Source organism: Eurosta solidaginis, chromosome 2 (assembly GCF_040869045.1).
Source record: "Eurosta solidaginis isolate ZX-2024a chromosome 2, ASM4086904v1, whole genome shotgun sequence".
NCBI classification, from domain to species: Eukaryota; Metazoa; Arthropoda; class Insecta; order Diptera; family Tephritidae; genus Eurosta; species Eurosta solidaginis.
Genome location: NC_090320.1, coordinates 14,244,555 through 14,257,252, shown reverse-complemented (window position 1 = coordinate 14,257,252; position 12,698 = coordinate 14,244,555). Strand labels below are relative to the sequence as shown.

General features: G+C 39.7%; 1 long non-coding RNA gene across 1 annotated transcript in view; it reads right to left on the bottom strand.

The window, feature by feature from the left end:
* LOC137239337 (uncharacterized) overlaps positions 1–12,698 on the bottom strand; it is a 222,814-nt gene that overhangs the window by 65,504 nt on the left and 144,612 nt on the right. Inside the window, exon 2 of the long non-coding RNA XR_010949331.1 lies at positions 7,571–7,745. This is a non-coding gene — a long non-coding RNA (uncharacterized lncRNA). The remainder of the gene's footprint in view (positions 1–7,570; positions 7,746–12,698) is intronic.

The window sequence follows — 12,698 nt, the reverse complement described above, 5'->3', positions numbered from 1 at the left end:
GATCTATAAAAATAGTACGAACAAAATTGCCTAGTTTCATTTATGATTTACTGAGTTTTCCACATACATTGTTCGGCGACACCAGAACGTTTGTTTGGTGGAAGACATAGACTAAGCCTATGTCAAAATATAGTACCATTTTTGGTTGCATACACATATATTTGTTTGTTCAGCTTGAATTAAAGGAAAGTCTTCACTATGTTTAGTAAAATTTTATATGGAAATATCCTAAAGTTTTGTATTTTATAAGAGGCAACACTTTTTTTCTATTATCTTTACTTATTTTGCGCTTACAATTCTTTATTTTTCAGTTTTGCCTTTTTCTAAACAACAGCTGTTGTGTGGTTATTTCGATGTAACCACCTACTTTTGTGGGTAAAAAATTAACCGGCTACTTGCGCGGATAGAATACCAAAACGGTGTAAAAGTTGCCATATGATTTCGTTACCGTGGTGAAGAATGTTGTTAGCACACTAGAATCGGGGCGTGAAAGTAAACGAAATTTGCTATTCATCTTTTGGCATAGCTAACTCACACACACGTACACATGCAAATTATTAAAGGCCGCGGCACAATGACATTTTTCATATAGATGTGTTTAACACAAGCTTCTGCATTCCAATAACATCGCCACAATCAACCAAGATGTTGCGTTTGTAAATATGAAGGAACTTCAGGCTTAGCAATTGAAGTTTATTTCACCTTGCCCATTCATATACAAAATTTCGCGAGCGCTGTTATAAACATTCTCCCTATACAACAAAAATACTTGCTAACATATTTTGTGTCGTTAGAAAAGTTACTAACCAGTGGGAAAAATTATTTCACTTGCAAATTGTGCCAACACCCTTAGCCAAAGCAAATGTAAAATGCTTCTTTTATTCTTTGCTTGTAACAGAGTTTGGAAGTTGGCTACTTTTCAATATCAGATGGCGCCAGTGTCGCTCATTCTACCGTTCCCCATAAAAATACGTGCAATCTACTCATAATGCATAAGCTTGTGTTAAGCTCATCGATATGAAAAACAGCTTATGTGTCGGGGCTTTGAATGCGGGTATAGGCAAGACCTTTGCCAACGCTATTACTCATAGCCGGATTTTCTATTATGATAATCAAACCCAAAGCATGGAGATACATACAAACATATACATATGTATACATATATATCTACTTGCTTAAGAAACGACTTAAATACTATTATACCCTGTCGACCAAATGCTCACAAATGATACCCCATTTGAGCGATTTACGATATTTAACCGGATTAAACTCTCGCAAACGCATATGAAAACGATAGATTGTGGCAGTGGAAGTATTGTTTACGATAGTCGCAACAAATAAAGCTAGCGAATATTAAGCGATATTTTTTGTAGGTTTTTTTTCACACTTCTGCGCAGTCGGATAAAATAGCCGTGTTTTTTCTACACGCGTATACGTTTTGTTTGCGCGTAAAAAGCGCCTATCCTCGCTTAGATAACGCCTAGAAGACCCATCTAGCGGCAATGGTTAAACAACTAGCTACAGCGCAGGATGTACCGAAAAGCGGAAACACAACCCTCTATTGTATGTCTGTGTATAACATATAGCTGAACCAGTTGCGATGAATAGTGGACACGCATAGAATACATAGAATTAGTGTAGAGGATGAAACATAGACACATATTTCAGTTACATCTGAGTATACTGGGTATTAAATTTTATGCGCAGAAATAACGCTATATACGAAGTTGTGAACTTTCTATCGCTCTTTGTTCGGGTAGGAGTTCGTTTACAGGTTTTTTGCGTTTAAAATAAAGTTTCTATATTCTTTTGTTCACATATGAGCCTACTTCTGAGCATATTGCGAAAGTCTCGCAAATTAATCAAACTTGGTCCGCTGGGTATGCACCACTTTGGCATATGTATGTTGGTACTTAATGTGGGGGTGTGCGTGGATATGTATCTCAAGATGCCTTATTAATGTGATTTTGCTCGTATTTTAAATGAAGTAGACTTGATTGCATTTGAAAATTTGTTAAAAGCAAATGAAAGAAGAAGAGTGTGGACAGAATGTGAGAGAGGATTAGAAGGGGAAATATAGTGGTAAACATACGGGGAAGGAGAGGGAGAAAATAAATGAGAAGGAGAAGGAGAGACAAATATAAAGGTGGAGGGACAGGGATAGGGAAAGGGGGAGTAAGAGGGAGACGGGACGAAGAGGAAGAGTAAAAGGGGAAGGAGAGGGAAGGGTAATGGGAGATGGAGATGGAGAGTGGGAGTGAGAGGGAGAATCAGAAGCAAACGCATGGGCTGATGAAGAAGAAAATCTGAAATTCCATTTGGAAAAAAAGTTTTAAAAAATTAATGTGAATTTTGAAAGACCGACAACTTGTACTTTGTTAGACTAAAACTGTTTGAGCTTTGAGACTGCCTTCCTAAAAAAATGTAGAGAACTCCAAAAAAAGAATTTAATGCAAGACATTTTATAATAATTTCGACTGCTCTGTTTGTTTCTGCTCGTTAGGTTAGTAGTTATAATGGCTGCGACCCAGGTCGCCCGACCAAGTAGCTAATGAAAGGCCGTTTTGATGCAATAAAACTCGCTGGCCCTACTGAGTGCTGATATGTACTAAAACTAGCACGAGTTGTTTATAAAATCCAAAATATTTGGAACCGATATTTTCGAAAACCTACCCAGATTTTCCAAAAAGGAGCTTCCTCAGAATCTTAAACATGTTCTAGCTAGATCCGGGCATTTACAGGGAAAATGCTCATCAGTCTCTTTTGCAGTTACGTCTTTGCAACTTCTACAGTGGTCGCTATGAGCAACATCCACCTTTTTCGCATGCGTTGTTGACTCCTCGCCCTCCTTTTATTGTAGCCTTGCTAGGTAGCTCTTGAAATTGCACAGCCTGTGGTGCTCTTCCACTTTTGCTAAGCTTTTTTCACCTAAAAGTTCCTACTTCGACGCTGGATATTTCCTCACCTCTTTCCGCTGAGCTTCAACGCGCCAGCTCATCAGCCATCTCATTTTCTTCGACTCCCCTATGTTCCAGGGCCCAGAGAATGGGTAATACATAGTGTCAGTTGACGCAGCTATAAGTTGCTTGCATGCCCCTCCTAGTTTTGAGCTAGTGTATCGTGCTGCTTGGCTGAAGCGGATTGCCCCTGAGCAGTGGTTTTGCAAACACCGCGAGTATATTTCTGCCGGAATTATACAATTTGTAGGAGAAACTAAAAAGAAGCAAACTAAAAGACGCAAATTGGAAGCGAAGTTTACGCTTAAATTTCCTTGGAGGTAAAACGTGCCAAGTATTTTTTTTAAATAGTGGAACCGCTTTGCGAGGGTTTTCTAAAAAGCTCGATCAGTACGACATCCAGCGACACCTATTGGCAAAGAAGTAAAATCCTAGTTTGGTAAAATATCGCCTCTTTAGAGGCTCTGAAAACTTGCCATTCTCATAACGCCCAATTCGTAACCATATTTTCACTTAATCATAGATAAATGTATATTGTCAACGAAAAATACAATTATAGATTATGGATATGACGGAAAACCAAAAACTAATTGGTTGGCTATGGTATCGTTAAGACTAAGGCATTATTCAATGGCTTCAATAACCGATTCGATTGACTTCCATAGAATTCGTTGGATCAGCTGTTTTACACGGAGCTTGCCACGACCCTAAAGTAGTCATTCCGCAATTTTGTTTTCATCTCATGATCTACTCATACACGGGGGAACTTTAAAGCTGTGATCAAGATTTGGTCTCACAACTTAATTCATTTACATGCCTCACCCTTTCAGTGCATACAATAAAAATTTTTTATTTACTTACAATTTTAACAATTTATTTATACATCAATCAAGAAAAAATTATCATTATTTCTACTGCTGAGCGGAATATCACCATATTTCGAAAACGCTCTATCTCAAAATGTTTTGAAATTCGGCGCTCAGTCGAGTTGGGGTGATATTTCAATCAACAGCCAATTTATAATTACATATTTCTCATCTTCTCATCTAAAAACGTTCGAATTTTTGGATTTGATAAATTTATGTATTCTTTAGTAGAACGAGTTTTGTCATATGCCATCGCACAAAGTTCGTTATTCAGAACGCCTCCTGCTCCATCATCTCCCTTACCAATATCAATATCACCACCTTTAGCGTACATGAGAGTTTCAGCTTCTGGCAGAAAGGCATTTATTTGCACCCGCTTAGTTTGGAGAATAGGCTGATGACCGCCATTTAAATTTGATGCACCCCATCCTCTGACTTCCAACCAATCGCCCGGTGTTAATGTTTGACTGCAAAGTTTTATTGCAGCATTCTCTTCAAAGCGATCACGCAATTTAACCAGGGCAATATTTATAAAACAATCTCTTTTTCTCATATATTCATCATGAACAATTACTTCCATCACAGGTATTATTTGCGCTCTTTCTACATCGATATTGGTTACACCGGCTCTTACGTGGCGATTAAGATTATCTCCAAAATATACGCAAGACGCAACTGTCACCACCAAGTCAGCTCTGACTAAGGACCCAACACAATTATATTGATTACAATAATATATCGCCACTGAATGTGGGCTCCTCTGTATTTCTATATCTTCGCCACCTATAATCGCATTCGTATACATTAAAAGGCAGATACGAGAAAGCAGGATAAAGAGCACCGCTATGTTATTTCGTAGATACATTTTAATTTAAAACTTCTTCTACCACTTTCTAAGTACAAACTACACCGAGATACATTTTGTGGGCGCTATTTATACCTACTTAATTGGGTTGTGTAAATAAAAAATAAGATTTCCGAATTAAAAAAAAACAAAAATACATATAAATTTAAGTTAAAGCTGCTCAACATCTATCTTGTTATACTCAGCGTGATTTGCACGCAGAGTGTTTTAACTTTGGTAAAATAACGGGCATAAACGAATCGAGATAGGTAAATATAGACTTCCATATATCAAATTGCTGTCCATCCGTCCGTCCATCTGTCGGTGCACACGATAACTTGAGTAAATTTTGATATGGGTTCCCTGGCGCTCATCTCCCATCGCTATTAAAAATTAGGGAAATCGGATGGTAGCCACGCCCACTTTTTACATATATAACATTTTGGAAATTACATAAAACCTGATTACTGAACTGATATTATGACTCTTGGTTTTTTTTGAAAATGGGCGTGGCACTGCCAACTTGTGGCAGAATCAATTTTACAACTGTTATTAATCATAAATCAGAAATCGTTAAACCTATCATAACAAAATTCGACAGAGAGGTTGCCTTCACTATAAAGAATGCTTCGAAGACATTTTAACGTAATCGGTGGAGGACCACGCCTACTTGTATATAAAAGATTTTTTAAACAGTCGTGGACGATTAAAATAAGCTATATCTTTGCAAAAAAAGGGCTTTGTAACAATATTATTGCATTTTCCTAGTGAAATTATAACAAGAAAAGGGAATAGAATTTAACTTTTGAAAATGGGCTTGGCACCGCCGCTTTTATGACCAAACAATATAGTATTGTAACGAACTTAGTGCAACTCCTCTTATTTGCAACGTTCGAATCACTAAACTGTTGAATAAATAAATCCACTATTCAATAATGCAAAATGTCCTTTATTAAGGTACTTCACAATAACACTTCCACTTCTCAACAGATAGCGTGCTTAAATCAAACTCATCCTGATTCTCAGCTTTATCTAATTTTATAATCTGTGTTTTTCTTGTTCGCATACTTCTAGGCGTTTCTATTTCTAGAATTCACTACTCGTTTACCAGCTATAAATTTCTCAGCTATAACTACAGATGCACGATTTTTATAGCTTCTCGCATAGCCCGTGCGCGTGTATGTGTGAGTGATACTTCCACAGACGATTGCCTACTTTTGGGAGTATCTCAGATATAGATATATGCATGTATTTGTGCTGTTCTCCTTGCTGAGTGTAGGTACATATGTGTAGACATAATGATTGATTCGTTTATGTAGATACAAGTGACTGCTTGTTTTATTGTTGTTGTGGCCTTATTTACTTAGTATCAGATTAGTGATGTGAGTATCACTTAGTGTCACTAATACTCGTCACAGTTTGTTTCGGCAGCCATAACTCGAAGAAAAATTAAGAGAAGGTAATAAGATTCGGTACACATATTTTCCTTATAGCAGGGAATATCTCTAGAAAAAATGGGCGGGATCGGTTGAAAACAACGCCCACCTTTATATAAAAGATGTTTAAAAGGGTCGCAGACTAGAATAATAAGCTATATATTAGCGAAAAATAGTTTTGTATCAATGATATTTCACTTATCAAGTTGTATTGTAAGAGGTAATTAAGAGAATTTTTTTTTAAATGGGAGGTGCCACGCCCCTATTCCGATCAAGCATTACAAAATATTTCTAGAGCAGCAAAAGAAAAAAAATAAATCTCTCGTAATAAAATTCGAAAAAAAAATTTATCTCAAATGAACTGTACAATTCAAACTCACGTTGAGTATATAATATTCGGTTACATCCAAACTTAGCCACCCTTACTTGTGTTTTGTTTGTTTTAATTGGCTGAACAAACAGATTTTGCTCTATCGAAAAAACAAATCAAATGTGTTTATTTATTTTATTTATTTATTCTAGCGAAATGAAATGACGCATTTTGCTATACTTTTTAAAAACAAAATTTCTTTGGAATTGTTTCTTTATTTATATGTGGGCAAATCCCAAATAACGTCCATCACGAAGCGAAAATCAAAAGTGGTCAGACTTTATTTCTAGCAAATTTAAATGTTTTACTAACAAAATAAAACGTCGTTTCTTTATGTTGTGGCGCTGTTAAACCCAGATTTATATTTTTGCTTTTAATAAAATGTTGTCTAGATTTTTACTTAGAGTTAAAAAAACTGTGGAAAACGGAGGTTTTATAAATTGATCCCGCCCTTATTCTTATTCTTTTCCTAGTAGGCAAACGTCGACTTGTAATAAAAAAGCTTCCAAATGTTAAATAGGTCTGTTTACTAAAATTTTTCCGGTAAGTTCGGGTAATATTTTTTATTGGTGTCTAAAATTTGTCAAGCCCACTACCTCTCTTCCATTAGTTAATCTATATATAGGCCTATAACTTTATTTTTGTTTAGCCAACGAACAAAAGCTATATATTGTCAGAAAGAGGGCATTTTGGGCTTTCAGCAGTGTATAAACTGTTGATTGATTCTTGGAGAATTAGAGAAATCTTACAAAATATGACGAAAATTTAAATTGTTGTATCTCTTTTTTAATTTATATATTATATAAAGGATTAGCTGAGGAAAATCTAAAATCAGTTCTGATTTCAACAAGATATGTTGTATGTTTTAAAGATTAATGGATGTTTTATTGGTGTATTCAACAATATGAAGACTCAAAAGAAAGCAGTACAAACTAGATTGCATATATCTTGTGAATCTTCTTCTGCCTCTCATTTAAGGAATGTAAAATCTCCCCTTAGCTTCTTTAAGTTTTGTATACTTTCACAAGCACTAAAAAATTACTTCTATTTATGTCGGGTCCGAACCTTATCATATATGGTCATATATACGTACTTACATTTTTCAGGTACCCACAATTGTTGCTTCAAATATTGTAATATCCGCTCAGGCCGCTACCCATGTTCTCTTTTATGCAGGTTGAAATGAGTGCGAATTTCGAGTCCGTTACCAAGGACTTGCCCATATGTATTTGCAAAGTGTGTTATTAAGTTGACATGTGTACAATGAATGTACTTTTAATGAAAAGAACAAACGGTACACTTAATTAGTTTTTTCTGTTTTCAAGTTGATAATATTCCATCATACACTACTACAAAACCAGAGTTGGGAGCAGTGCACTAAATTTTGAGCAACAAAACTTACAACCTAAGTGGGCTGATATAATCAAGATCTTGCCTTGAGTATTAATGAGACGTTAATTTGTTATGGATTTAACGTCTGTTCACATATTCGCAAAACTAGCCAATATGTAGTATGTCGCATTGCTAGCATGACTATGATATCATCGGCCTGTGCACCCGCGCCGTTACTTCTGCTTACTCCAAACTGGAAAAAGAAGCGGTAAGATGGGTTTGATGGCGAATGAGGACAAAACGAAGTACCTGTTGTCATCGAGCAAAGAGTCATGCGCCTTGGCAACCACACTACTGTTGGCAGCCATAATTTCGAAATAGTAAAAGACTTCGTTTATTTCGGAACCAGCATTAACACTAACAACAACATCAGTTCTGAAATCCTGCGAAAAATCACATTTGCCAATAAATGCTACTTTGGACCAGGTGGGCAATTGAAAAGTAAATTCCTCTCTCGGCAAACGAAAATCATGCTCTACAAGTCATTTATCGTACCCTTCCTGCTATATGGTGCAGAAGCATGGGCCATGACAACATCAGATGAAGCGGCTCTGGGAGAGTTCTAAAGAAAAGTTATTCGAAAGATTTATGGACCTCTACGCGTTAGCGATAGCGATTATCGAAGAAGATTTAACGATGAGCTGTACGAGCTATACGTAGACATCACCATAGTCCAGCGAACTAAATCGCAGCGGCTCCGCTGGCTAGGCCATGTTAAGCGAATGAGAGATGACGCTCCGGCTAAGAAAGTGTGTCTATTGTAACCCGCCTATGGAAGCAGAGGAAGCGGGCGCCCCGCACTCCGCTGGAAGGACCAGGTGGAACACGATTTAAACTCCCTTTGTGTGACCAATTGGCGCCAGTTGGCAAAGCAAAGATGCGACTGGCGCGCCTTGTTGGATGGCCATAACCATTTAAACGGTTAAGCGACAATATGTAAGTAAGTAAGTAGGTCGTCTGTTCTCCTTCTATTGTAATTCGGCAAGGTTCTATTAGTTATCTTGCAGTTGCCTGAGGAATATCAGTTGGAGACTGCCAGCTCCTTGAATCTGCTATATATGTTGGTTTTAGTTGATTTAAGTAAATTATGCATCTCGCCGCTTTCAGGGAGTGCCCCTGCCCTTGAAATATCATCTGTCTTCTCGTCGTCCTCGATGTTCGTGTGACCAGGGTTATGTTTGCGAAGTTAGCTGCTTCTTGAAGCGCCTTTTTGCAGCTACTGACGACCTTGGACGAAGTGATTGGGGAGTTAAGCGACATGAGCGCTGCTTAGCTATCTGAGTAAAACACACCTCGCTCCCTCCTACCGAGTCCTCTGAGAGGAGCGTACACAAACTTTCTATACCTGGAACTTCCGCTTGGAAGAAACTAGAAAAATTGGGAAGATGGACTGACAGCGACACCTCAAGCTGTTCACAAAAGACACCCGCTCCCATACCGCAGTCCATTTTGGAGCCTTTCGATATGTCAAACTTATAATCGAATACTCAAATTTTAAGAGCGCTAGTGCATACCCCTAAATCAAAAAACTTTAAACGTTTGCACGGCGCGTCATCAGTAAACCGTTGGCTTATTATCCGAGGCTTTTTTTTGTCTTTTGGAGCGTGGTTTTTCGTGACGGGTCCCCAGCCCAGCGCACAACCCGCTCAGCGGGGGTGAAAATATTACTTGCACGTTTATATAGCGAGCCGCTTGCTCCAAGACAGACGCCCGCTTGCAGCCGCACCTAGAGGTGTACAGACGCTGCCGATGAAATCCCCCCCGGCTAGCCCTTAAACCGATTATGTCAGAGTGGCCTAGCCAGGTTGCGCCAAATCTTGGAAAAAACCCGTGAAAAGAGAATCGACACACATCACCTCTTCGACGACTTTAAAGCCGCCTTCGACAGCACGAAAAGGAGGTGCCTATATGCCGCTATGTCTGAATTTGATTTCGCTGCAAAACTTATACGGCTGTGCAAAATGACGTTGAGCAACACCATCAGCTCAGTCAGAATTGGGAAGGACCTCTCCGAGCCGTTCGAAACTAAACGAGGTTTCAGACAGGGTGACCCCCCATCGTGCGATTTCTTTAATTTGATGCTGGAAAAAATTATACTAGCCGCAGAACTTAACCGCACTGGAACAATATACTATAAAAGCGTGCAATTACTGGCATATGCTGATGACATTGATATCATCGGCCTAAACACCCGCGCTGTTAGTTCTGCTTACTCCAAACTGGAAAAAGAAGCGGAAAAGATGGGTTTGATGGTGAATGAGGACAAAACGAAGTACCTGCTGTCATCCAGCAAAGAGTCAGCGCATACGCGCCTTGGCAACCACGCTACTGTTGCCAGCCATAATTTCGAAATAGTAAAAGACTTCGTTTATTTGGGAACCAGCATCAATACTAGCAACAACATTAGCACTGAAATCCAGCGAAGAATCTCTCTTGCCAATAAATGCTACTTTGGACTAGGTAGGCAATTGAAAAGTAAAGTCCTCTCTCGGCGAATGAAAATCATACTCTACAAGTCACTTATCGTACCCGTCCTGCTATATGGGGCAGAAGCGTGGACCATGACAACAGCAGATGAAGCGGCTTTGGGAGTGTTCGAGAGAAAAGTTCTTCGAAAAATTTATGGACCTCTACGAGTTGGCGATGGTGAGTACCGAAGAAGACTTAATGATGAGCTGTACGAGCTGTACGAGCTATACACAGACATCAACATAGTCCAGCGAATTAAAACGCAGCGGCTGCGCTGGCTAGGCCATGTTATGCGAATGAATGATGATGCTCCGGACAAGAAAGTGTTTCTATCGGAACCCGCCTATGGAAGCAGAGGTAGAGGGCGGCCCCCACTCCGTTGGAAGGACCAGGTGGAAAACGATTTAAACTCCCTTGGTGTGACCAATTGGCGCCGGTTGGCGGAGCGAAGGAGCGACTGGCGCGCCTTGTTGGACGGCCATAATCTTTTAGACGGTTAAGCGCCAATTATGTAAGTAAGTAAGCGAAAGCTTTAGTATATTACTTGCAATAGTTAGAGCCGTGTGCAGAAGTTCACGAAAGTGAGGAAAGCTTTGGGCCACCATTCTTCAGGGAATGACCAAATCAATTATTTTACATGCGGTTCAAACAGCTCACTTCTTCCGGCCACTTGACGCCAAGTATCCTATGAGAGGTCACTAAACACATGTTTAATAGTGAGCTAATGTAAGGAGGCGACAACCTGGCTAGATCACTCCGACATAATGGGCTTAAGGGCTAGCTGAGGGATTTTATCGCCAGAGTCCGAAACACATAAGGTGCGACTGCTAGTGGGCGTCGGCCTTTGATCAAGGATCTCGTTTTACAAACGTGTATATTAATATTATCATCCCCGCTGGGAGGGTTGTGTGCTGGGCATGGCACCCGTCACGAAAAACCACGCTCCAAAAGACAAAAAAAAAGCCTCGGATAATAAGCCAACGGTTTTCTGATGACGCGCCGTGCAAACGTTTAAAGTTCTATGATTTAGGGGTATGCACAAGCGCTCTTAAAATTTGAGTATTCGATTATAAGTTTGACATATCGAAAGGCTCCAAAATGGACTGCGGTATGGGAGCGGGTGTCTTTTGTGAACAGCTTGAGGTGTCGCTGTCAGTCCATCTTCCCAATTTTTCTAGTTTCTTCCAAGCGGAAGTTCCAGGTATAGAGAGTTTGTGTACGCTCCTCTCAGAGGACTCGGTAGGAGGGAGCGAGGTGTGTTTTACTCAGATAGCTAAGCAGCGCTCATGTCGCTTAACTCCCCAATCACTTCGTCCAAGGTCGTCAGTAGCTGCAAAATGTCGCTTGAAGAAGCAGCTAACTTCGCAAACATAACCCTGGTCACAGGAGCATCGAGGACAACGAGAAGACAGATGATGTTGCAAGGGTAGGGGCACTGCCTGAAAGCGGCCGAGATGCATCATTTATTTACATCAATCAAAACAAACATATATAGCAGATTCAACGAGTTAGCAGTCTCCAACTGATACCCCTCAGACAACTGCAAGATAATTAATAGAACCTTGCCGAATTAAAATAGAAAAAGAACAGACGACCTACTTACTTATTTACTTAATTGTCACTTAACCGTTTAAATGGTTATGACCATCCAACAAGGCTTCTTCGCTTTTTCGCTCTTCCAACTGGCACCAATTGGTCACACCAAGGGAGTTTAAATCATTCTCCGCCTGGTCTTTCCAGCGGAATGGAGGCCGCCCGCTTCCTCTGCTTCCATAGGCGGGTTCCGATAGAAATACTTTCTTAGCATGAGCGTCATTTTTCATTCGCTTAACATGGCCTAGGCAGCGGAGCCGCTGCATTTTATTCCCTTGGACTATGGCTATGTCTGCGTATAGCTCGTACAGCTTATCGTTGAATCTTCTGCGGTACTCACTATCGCTAACGCGTAGAGGTCGCAGAATCTTTCGAAGAACTTTTCTTTAGAACACTCCCAGAGCCGCTTCATCTGATGTTGTCATGGTCCATGCTTCTGCACCATATAGCCGGACGGATACGATAACTGCCTTGTAGAGCATGATTTTCGTTTGCCGAGAGAGGACTTTACTTTTCAGTTGCCACCTGGTCCAAAGTAGCATTGGCAAAAGTGATTCTTCGCAGGATTTCAGAGATGATGCTGTTGTTAGTGTTAATGCTGGTTCCGAAATAAACGAAGTCTGTTACTACTTCGAAATTATGTCTGCCAGTAGTAGTGTGGTTGCCAAGGCACATGACTCTTTGCTCGATGACAGCAGGTACTTCGTTTTGTCCTAATTCGCCATCAAACCCATCTTACCGCTTCTTTTTCCAGTTTGGAGTAAGCAGAAC